The sequence below is a fragment of the Dendrobium catenatum genome, unplaced genomic scaffold (assembly GCF_001605985.2).
Source record: "Dendrobium catenatum unplaced genomic scaffold, ASM160598v2 fragScaff_scaffold_306, whole genome shotgun sequence".
NCBI lineage: Eukaryota > Viridiplantae > Streptophyta > Magnoliopsida > Asparagales > Orchidaceae > Dendrobium > Dendrobium catenatum.
This window is the reverse complement of record NW_021318768.1, coordinates 358,133-367,693: the sequence shown is the minus strand read 5'-3', so window position 1 is coordinate 367,693 and position 9,561 is coordinate 358,133. Positions and strand designations below refer to the sequence as shown.

Genomic DNA, 9,561 nt, shown 5'->3' with positions numbered 1-9,561 from the left:
AAACAATCAGGGAGCGTTGGATATAGGGTTTCTCACCATTGAATCCTCATTCAAATCGATTAAGAAGGTTTATATGTGGGTAAATAAAGTACGCACGTTATACACATAACGTACGCGTTGTAGACGCATTTCATGCGCATTGCATACGCAAATGACAGTTCTTGGTTTTCTCTCAAAAAAATTTAATTAATTCAAATTTAATATATTCGATGCATTACTTGGGTTTGAATCATTCAAATACTCATTTTATAAACGTTGCAAAATGATTATAAAAAATCTCACAATGAGACTTTGTGTTTGAGAACACCCTTGTGCTACACACAAGTGATGGTTCTAGAATGTGGGTGTTATGCTTCAATGGTTGAGGACTCATTAGACCACAAGGAGAATCAAAAATTTTTTAGAATGTTTCGCCCCGTCAATAAACAATCAGGGAGCGTTGGATATAGGGTTTCTCACCATTGAAACCTCATTCAAATCGATTAAGAAAGTTTATATGTGGGTAAATAAAGTATGCACGTTATATGCATAACGTACGCGTTGTAAATGCATTTCATGCGCATTTCATACGCAAATGACAGTTCTTGGTTTTCTCTAAAAAAATTAAATTAATTCGAATTTAATTGATTCGATGCATTCCTTCTATTTGAATCATTCAAATACTCATTTTAACAACGTTGCAAAATGATTATAAAAAATCTCACAAGGAGACTTTGTGTTTGAGAACACCCTTGTGCTACAAACAAGTGAAAGTTCTAGAGTGTGGGTGTTATGCTTCAATGGTTGAGGACTCATTAGACCACATGGAGAATCAAAGTTTTTTAGAATGCTTCGCCCCGTCAATAAACAATCAGGGAGCATTGGGTATAAGGTTTCTCACCATTGAATCCTCATTCAAATCGATTAAGAAGGTTTATATGTGGGTAAATAAAGTACGCACGTTATACGCATAACGTACGCGTTGTAGACGCATTTCATGCGCATTGAATACGCAAATGACAGTTCTTGGTTTTCTCTCAAAAAAAATAAATTAATTCGAATTTAATTGATTTGATGCATTCCTTATGTTTGAATCATTCAAATACTTATTTTAGCAACGTTGCAAAATGATTATAAAAAATCTCATAAGGAGACTTTGTGTTTGAGAACACCCTTGTGCTACACACAAGTGATAGTTCTAGAGTGTGGGTGTTATGCTTCAATGGTTGAGGACTCATTAAACCACATGGAGAATCAAAGTTTTTTAGAATGCTTCGCCCCGTCAATAAACAATCAGGGAGCGTTGGATATAGGGTTTCTCACCATTGAATCCTCATTCAAATCGATTAAGAAGGTTATATGTGGGTAAATAAAGTACGCACGTTATACGCATAACGTACGCGATGGAGAGAACTTATCCTACACTTATCTTTTCTACAATCCAGGGAAGAAGAAGAAGCTTTCAAAGCTTTAACAAAAGGATAATATCATTCAATAATGCTCAAAACCTTACATTGGACCTATTTAAAGAGGAAAATAGAAGTCTCTAGAGCAAGGAAGGTAAACTAGTCCCTAAGCACAATAAAAGCTTAGATGTTCCTACACTTAATTATTGCACTAGAAATTACACAATTTTTCAGCCACATTAAAACAATTTGCATGGTCACTTATTTTGGAACAACACATACAAATACTTAATTTTTGAAACTATTGCATTTAACCTTGTACATGAAGCGGTCTATGGCTGTGAGATGATGAGTTCAAGGGAACAAAAGCACACCAATAAAGAAGAAATCTTCAATATATATATATATACATATATATGGATGATTTGAACATGCAAATGTCAGATAATCAAACACAATATTTGATAGACAATCCTAAACCACATGCTTATAATAAATATCTCAATTATATATGATTAATTTTATGAATCACACTCTACCTTTGTTCCATCTAACTATTTTGTATTGCATGAGTAAGAGGATAAAACTTGATGGCATCTTTTAATAGAACGAAATAAAAGAAAATGTAAGAACATCAACCAAATAGGTGCTCTCAGATGCATAGCACCCTCAAAACATCAAAAGAACCTGTTATGTATTATTAGCTCCAAATGTAAGAAAACATCTACCGAAAGCAATGCCACAATAAGATGGCAGCTACTTGTAGTGTTACCTATCGGTTCCAAGAAAAAGAAAAAAAGAATAGCATTGTATTCTGCAAAACTCAAGATTCAAAGCTGAAAACAGGATAAAACAGCAGTAGAGAGAGAGAGGGAAAATGTACTTCTTGTATGAGTCACAGCAAACTTCTCTACGTAGCCAAACCTGCGAGTACACCAACCTATATCAGAATCTGCAAATGAATAGGATGGAAGCAAATAGACAGAAAATTCAACAGATTCCAATATAAGTTTTAAATATCTGAAATTAATTAACAAGATAAAAACTACAAAATCTACTAAACAAAAGCTTTTTAAATGAGTCATAATAATACATACATATATATATGACATTCTATATTTTCTCAAAAGCCTTGCAGAGATACGAAAGCAAAAGAAAACTGCAGGATATAATTTTATGTTGATTAATAAATAGCAGAAAGTTAGAAATGGGTTCTGGGAAGTATATTGCCAATATCTCATTGCAAGTTACTTGAGGAAACCAGTGAAACAGACGGTGCGTATTTCATCCTATGTAAAGGAATAAAACTTTGGGTACTCAGATGTCAGTCAAAGTTGGGATAATTGATAAAGGGGAAAAAACAGGAGAGTGTTACTAAATTAAGGATTGGATCTACAGTTCTGTATGCTCCAATGCATTACTGTTTCATTGAGCCGATTTGTAATGTCGATTACCATTAAATTGACAGTTCCAAAATGAAATCTGATTAATCTACTAATTGGACCTAGCAAGCATCTTTCAACGCAAAACTCGCAAACTTTAAGTTCAATTGAAACAAAACTCAGTGGGGAGCTTCAAATTATGAAACCTTGCATCCGCGTCAAAAAAGAGCAATTGCTAGAGAGGTTCCCTTCTGTAACCCATATTTTCTAGTACTCTTTGTAGAAACTTACCAGAGAAATGCAGGGAAGAAGATGAACAGTAATACCAGATAAAGAACAAGTAAATAATATTTTATTATTACTTTTTCTGCCCTTTACAGCCGGCCTATGTCTCTATTTATAATAGACAAGGAATAGATAGGTACACGTGGCAGCATCTTATTGAAAGCAAGAAAGAGAGATGGAGATTTATTTAGTGGTTCTTAACACTCTTCCATTCATGCTCTTAGAATGGAATAGAGTAGCAACACATAAGATCAGACTTCATCAAATGAGCGAACAAAGTCAATAACGCAGAGAATTAAGATTTAGAATAAGCATAAACTTAATAAATAATGCATGAAAAGAGTGATAAATTCTAAACACTACATGAAATTTATGCATTACTGTCGAAATTTCCGGCGAAAAAATTCCGCCGGAAATTTCATTGGTTTTTAAGTATGCTAGTGGAATTTTTGACGAACTTTTTTGGCTGAAATGTTATTTAATTCCATCAGAAAAATCCTTTGGAAATACCGTCTAGTAAAGGCCCTGTTTGATCTTGAGACTGTCACCCTCTCCCATATCAAAAAATTTTTCTCCCAAACAGCTCTTTCTTCCTCTCCGTTCAAGATCATTTCTAGACCATTTTATTTTATATGTCTGGCATGTCTCTCTTGAATTTCTTGGGTTTTGTTATATATGTCTGGTTCAAAATTTTTTTCCTTTATTCTAATTCTAGATATGCTTTCAAGAAAATTTGAATCGTTAGGAAAACTGAGAGATGACATCAATCAGCTCAACAAGAAGTAGGAGAAAGGGATCAGCACAATCTGTTTATGCTCAGATCTTCCCAAGGAACTTCTAATGCTTTGGTATAAATCTATATTTTTCTTTGGTGCTTTTTGCATTTTGATCCTATTCCTCTCTACATTATAAACATCTAATTGCAGAACTACTTCGTTTATATTCTTATAGGATACTATCAAGGAGGAGATATGTACGTTAAGTTTGAAGAGTTTTTCTTATGCTCCTCTTCCCTACAACAATTTTGTTCCTTTGTTGGTTATTTATTTGTTGTTCTAATAAAATTTCTGATTTTAACAGGGCTGAGTTCAAGAAGAAATCCAACGGGGAATATTTTTCCAAAGAAGTTTTTACTCCTACAGCTGCTTCATTTGTACTGTTACGAGAGTTTTTTCTCCTATAGTTTTCTACCGGAAAGAAATTTCTAACATTTTTGAAATTCCCTAAGTTTTTTTTTTATTTCGACAGTTAAAACATTGAATTTTTTTGTCTGTAAACCACCAAAAAATCCGTCGAAAATTTTTCCAGCGAAACTTTATTCCACCGGAAATCATTTTCCCATGCATGTTGTACTAGCGGAAATTATTTCGCCAGAAAACACACATTATCCTGTAGTGTAAACAGTGCTACAATCCTCATCCAAAAGAAGACTTTTTCATAAGAGTTCCCAAAGAAATGGAACTCCTCATGATCTATACAATCAAAATTTTTAAATTTCAAAATAAATTTTTGAATTGGGAAAAATCGTTATTTTTTTAAATCACCTGACAAAATATCTCAAATAAATACTAAAAGTGTTCATAATCTCAATCTCTATAACATATAAAAAATAAAGTGATGAAAGTTTTACCAATATAAAATTATCTTCGGTAACAAAAATACAAATATGATTGGAAAAATCTCAAAAATACCAAATTATTGAAATAAGAAATAGGATAATAGTTCCTTAAAATGAGACAAGCAAATCTCCCAACCGGATTGACCGACGAAAATCACTCTACGGTCTCCAAACCCTAGGTTTCTTTTTCGTTCTCATCTATTTTCTCTCTCATTTCCCTTACAGGCTCTCTGTTGCAGAAATTAATAGGGAAAAAAGATTAAAAAGCTTTTTTAATGAATTATGTAAAGTGTTCTAAGATATTTATATTAAAATGTAATATTCATATAATTATATAATTTAATCAATTTATTTGATAGGATCAAAATACGGGCTATTACAATTATCAGATTCAAGATTTTTAGTTCGCTGTGCTGCTAGCTAATTATGTCCCTCACAATCATCTGCCTCTCTACCTGTGTACAACTATGCCTATGTTTTTGCTACCTATGCCATCACTGCTCTTGGCGCTCCCTATCATAGCAACTAAATTGATAATTATATACCGCACCTGTACTACCCTAATTAAGGGATGATCCCACTCCCAAGGATCCCTCTCTCAATTGAGCAAACTGAGGCATCCACCTCTACCATTACATGCCTGAAACAATATTTTCTTCCCTAGGTAAATAGGTAATCAGATGGGACATAGGTGATAAAGAGAATCTTTCTTGGAAAGCCTTCACTTGCTTAAGAGGATTAACTTCAAATAGATGTTAAATTGTTTCATTTGTGAGAGAAAATTCTATCACCATTGTTAACAATATAACCAATTTGTTCATGCAATTTATCATAGTGATGGCTTACTGTCGTACATAGACATTAATCTCAAGTTTAACAAAGTAAAATTATTCCCAAATTAGATTTACTTTATTAGATAAAAAAATACAACAAAGGTAAGATACTAACACATCAAGTAGAATATGCACCAACAACTAAATAGATAAATTATCAATTCAAGTAAAATTATAAGGATGCAAAAACTGGTAAGCCCGAATCAAGAACTGTCACAGAAATGAAGTTGAAATAATTGTGAGGGAGTATGAAAATAATTGAAGTACTGTGATAAGCCTTCATTTTATCTAAAACCATGATCAAGGAAATAAAAGTACTTATAATAGAAATATAAACCATGAAATTTATACCAAATAAATAGTCTACATACAGTGGGCTTAAAAGAAAAATACATTATATTCCGGAAGAAAAATGAGAAATCAACTTTCTTCAGTTAAAGCTCAAAGTCAAGAGTAGAAATTTACAACCTTCATATCTGATTCAGTGAGCAATATTGCTTGCTACTGTTAGCATCAATCTACAATGATATGTTTCAAGTCTACTGCCCCAATAATACTAATGTTTTCAATCATCATAAGCCTCATCCAAACTATGCAGGGATAGTGTTAGGTCGGTTCCTAAACCGAACCAGCCAGCCCCACATGAGCCGGCCTTAGTCTACAGGAAGCGGATCAAACCGCCTCCCATGTTGCCGCCCAAACAATAGGGGCCCACACCCATTTGATTGCCGCCAATTAATAGTGGGGTCCTATTTGAATTAATCTATTTTTGACAAGGGGATTAATCTATTTGATGTAATCTATTTTTGGTAAGGGGATTAATCTATTTGATTTAATTTATTTTTGGCAGGGGGTGGGCGGCTAGGCTATAAATAGGCATGAGAGGGAAGGAATAGGGCATGCTTTATTATTGATTCTATTGGAATTTTTTGGGGTTTTGAGCTCTAAACTTATTGTCTAGAGATTGAGAGAGTGTGGGCTCCGAAAATTTGGCACCGGCCTCCGTCCGCTGTGCTTTTCTTATTCGGGGGGAGTTTTAACGGAATTAAGTTCCAGGGTAAATTTTGGGAAGGCAGATGCGTTTGTAGATAAGACAATACCCAGAGATTTCTCCCTCATTTTGCAAGGACTTTATGATCTAAGTTATGGTTTCCTACAGGCACAAGCCCCTATAGTTAATTACCCCTCCCGATAATTCCTCCATAGTTTCCATTTTGCCAATTGTTTGGCTCTCCCCAAGTCTCCTGATCTTCCCTTCCCCTTTCATTTCCATACCCTCCTTCAAATTCCCCTCTCCTCCCGTCAAAATCAGATACTCAACGGCCATAATATCCTTCCCTAAGTTCCCAAGCAATACCCTTTTGCTCGTGCCTTCCATACCCATGCCTTTCCCCAAACCTACCTCCTTTGTCCTCCCTCTGGAAATGCTCCAGATGGGATCTTCTCCCTTCTCCCTCTACGATTTCCACCTCGTCTTCGTCCTTCAAATTTCAAAATTCGTATTATTTCCTTATGTCCCTTTTGCCCATGAAGCCGTAGATTGGTTGTGGATTTTCAACATCATATCCCATAAATCAGCTACTTGCCCTTCCATGGAGGAAATTCTGTCCTCCATTGTCATCTTTATCTGATTCATCTCCCCCTACAAACATTTCTCAAGCGCGTCAATCTTTTTGGTTGCCATAAAAAATTTTTAGTTTTGCTCAAAAAATCAACAAGCATTCCTTCCTCCGGATGAAAATTTGCGGCTGAAATTTCAGAAAATCAGCTCCTGATGGTCCCAAGACTTGCTCTGATACCAATTTAATAGGAAACACTTGAACATCTCAAGTAATTCCTATCAATCTTTAGTAAACAGCGAAAATCCTCTATTAGAATCCACACAAAACCGAGAAAACAATAGGAAATTGTATTATTTGATGAAATAGAAATGAAAAATACCAAGATATAATTGATCCTCTATTTGAGAGGAGGATCTATCTCTCCCCAAATCTCTAGACACTGCTAGAGCCCAAAGGAAAACCTAAATCTAAGAGATCTTAAATTTCAGCCCAAATTCAAGATGCCCTAACCCTCGAAAAACAAACTATATAATGCATACAATTCAAAAGTAAATATCTAAACAATCCCTACATTCAAATTTCCCTCCAAAATCCCTCAAAATTCTTTCCCAAAAAGTTCTGCCGGCTTCTGTGGTTTAGACGACATACGGGAGAGGCGGGATTTCTTCGCCTCTGTTCGTGTGAACTGGTCCCTATGGGACCGGCTGGACCGGTCTAACAAAAGCTTGGGTAGAGATGCTCTCATTGAAACAAGAAGCATATTAGGAGTTGTTGCAAGATTATTTGATGTTGAAACACATGAAAATGAGGTCCTCTATAGTTATGTATATTTCTTGTACATTTATTTAGCATATTATTGTTTGGTTGAATGTTAATGTGGTTATATATACTTTTATATGCACTAGTGATATTGTCTTTAGAAATATTTTATATTATGCTTTTAATTTAGCATTGTTACATATTACATATTTCGGTATTTATCACCATCATCATTCTTGTGTGGACATTAATATGTGTTGTTTCAACATTTGATGATATAATTGGGTCTCAACTTGTGTGGTCGAGAAGACAGTAGCATTGTCTCACTTGAATAATTGCTCATGCATCTAGTACGCCTTATATTTAACACATAAGTACACTTATTGGTTACACTTTAGATTATTTCACTTGATTGCAAGTTTGTGTGCTAATGCTATAGATTGTGACATCATTTAAATTAAGCTTATCATTTGAACACTTGTGTATTAGATCTCATAATTTGTAAGCATTTTATATGCCTATAGTTGTGTGTTTGTTTGTGTTTCCTTGAGTATTTATTTATTTTCATGAGATTGTGAGGGATATAAGTGGAAAAGAATTTTCAAAGAAGCTTGATAATGTTCCTATGCTCTAGAAGATTGTTGTGATTATTTAAATAGCAGCTTATCAAATTTGTAAGAAATAGTAATCGATCTGAAAAAGGAGGTCTTGAGTGGTAAGTAGATTCAAACTGAACGTGTAAGCATGATGAGCAGTGTATGGTTAAGCGAAACTATATTAGTAATGTTCAGAAGGAGGATTAGTATGAATGCAATTAAGGCAAGGGGAAAAAGTTTTTAGCTATAGCCATGGCCATCATTAGTCCTAACACCACGAATACCCCTACCACCTCCAAAGACAATCACCAAAACTAATCAATAAAGAACCAGATATTGAGGGGTGGAGAGTGGAGAGCTCAATGATGTGAAGAACAAAGGAGAGAGTGAGCATAATATTAGGCACCGTGAATTTATTTGTTAGTCAAGTAACATTACACCATTACCATAATGTTCAACAACATAACAATATAATGACCACATTGAGGAAAATTTGCGTTCAGTCTTATGTAGTTAAATATCACATTTATGATAGTTATATCCAGAAAGAAAATTCATGAAGTGATGCTACAGCCTTAAGTCACATTATACCAATTATATCCACATAGCAAAATGAGGAAGGGATGCTACATCCTTAAAGAGTCGTGCAAGAAGAACGCAAGTAATACAAGAGCACTAACAAAAGAATAACCGGATGACCACCTCACCCTCACAAAAGGATGGGTGTCACTCTCAACCTCAACAAATAAAGAGATGACAAATTTGCCACCAAGCAAAATTTGGGAAAAAAGAAAGGAATCATAATTTATTTCCAAATGTCATTCTTAATATTTAACATGATTATTTACAGGATTTATATCATAAAGAATTTTACAAACCATAAGAAAAATAAAAGATATTAAATTACATGAAGACTTATAATTTAATAAAATATTCTTAATTACATGAATTTTCACGCTTTGCCTTCTCAACCTCCTCAAATTAAGCCTTAATCAAAAGTGGATGTCCAAGTTTACAATTTCTATCTCTTCCAACACAAACAAATGTGGCACAAGATGCCCATAAAAAAAATGGATTGACCACTAAAGCCCACAGTATGAACTAAAAAGTAAGCTGAGAATTTTCAAAAACCAAAGACGAG

At 34.3% G+C, this 9,561-nt stretch overlaps 1 protein-coding gene across 3 annotated transcripts in view; it reads right to left on the bottom strand.

The window, feature by feature from the left end:
- The window catches only part of LOC110115731 (PRELI domain containing protein 3A), a 38,387-nt gene that overhangs the window by 15,957 nt on the left and 12,869 nt on the right, over positions 1-9,561 (bottom strand). For 2 of the 3 annotated variants that reach the window (XR_002305376.2, XR_002305377.2), the window contains exon 2: positions 2,269-2,309. The gene's annotated coding sequence lies outside the window, so the exon portion shown is untranslated. Of the gene's footprint in view, positions 1-2,062; positions 2,310-9,561 lie in introns of those variants that run through there. The other variant, XM_020849065.2, reaches the window with a different exon arrangement.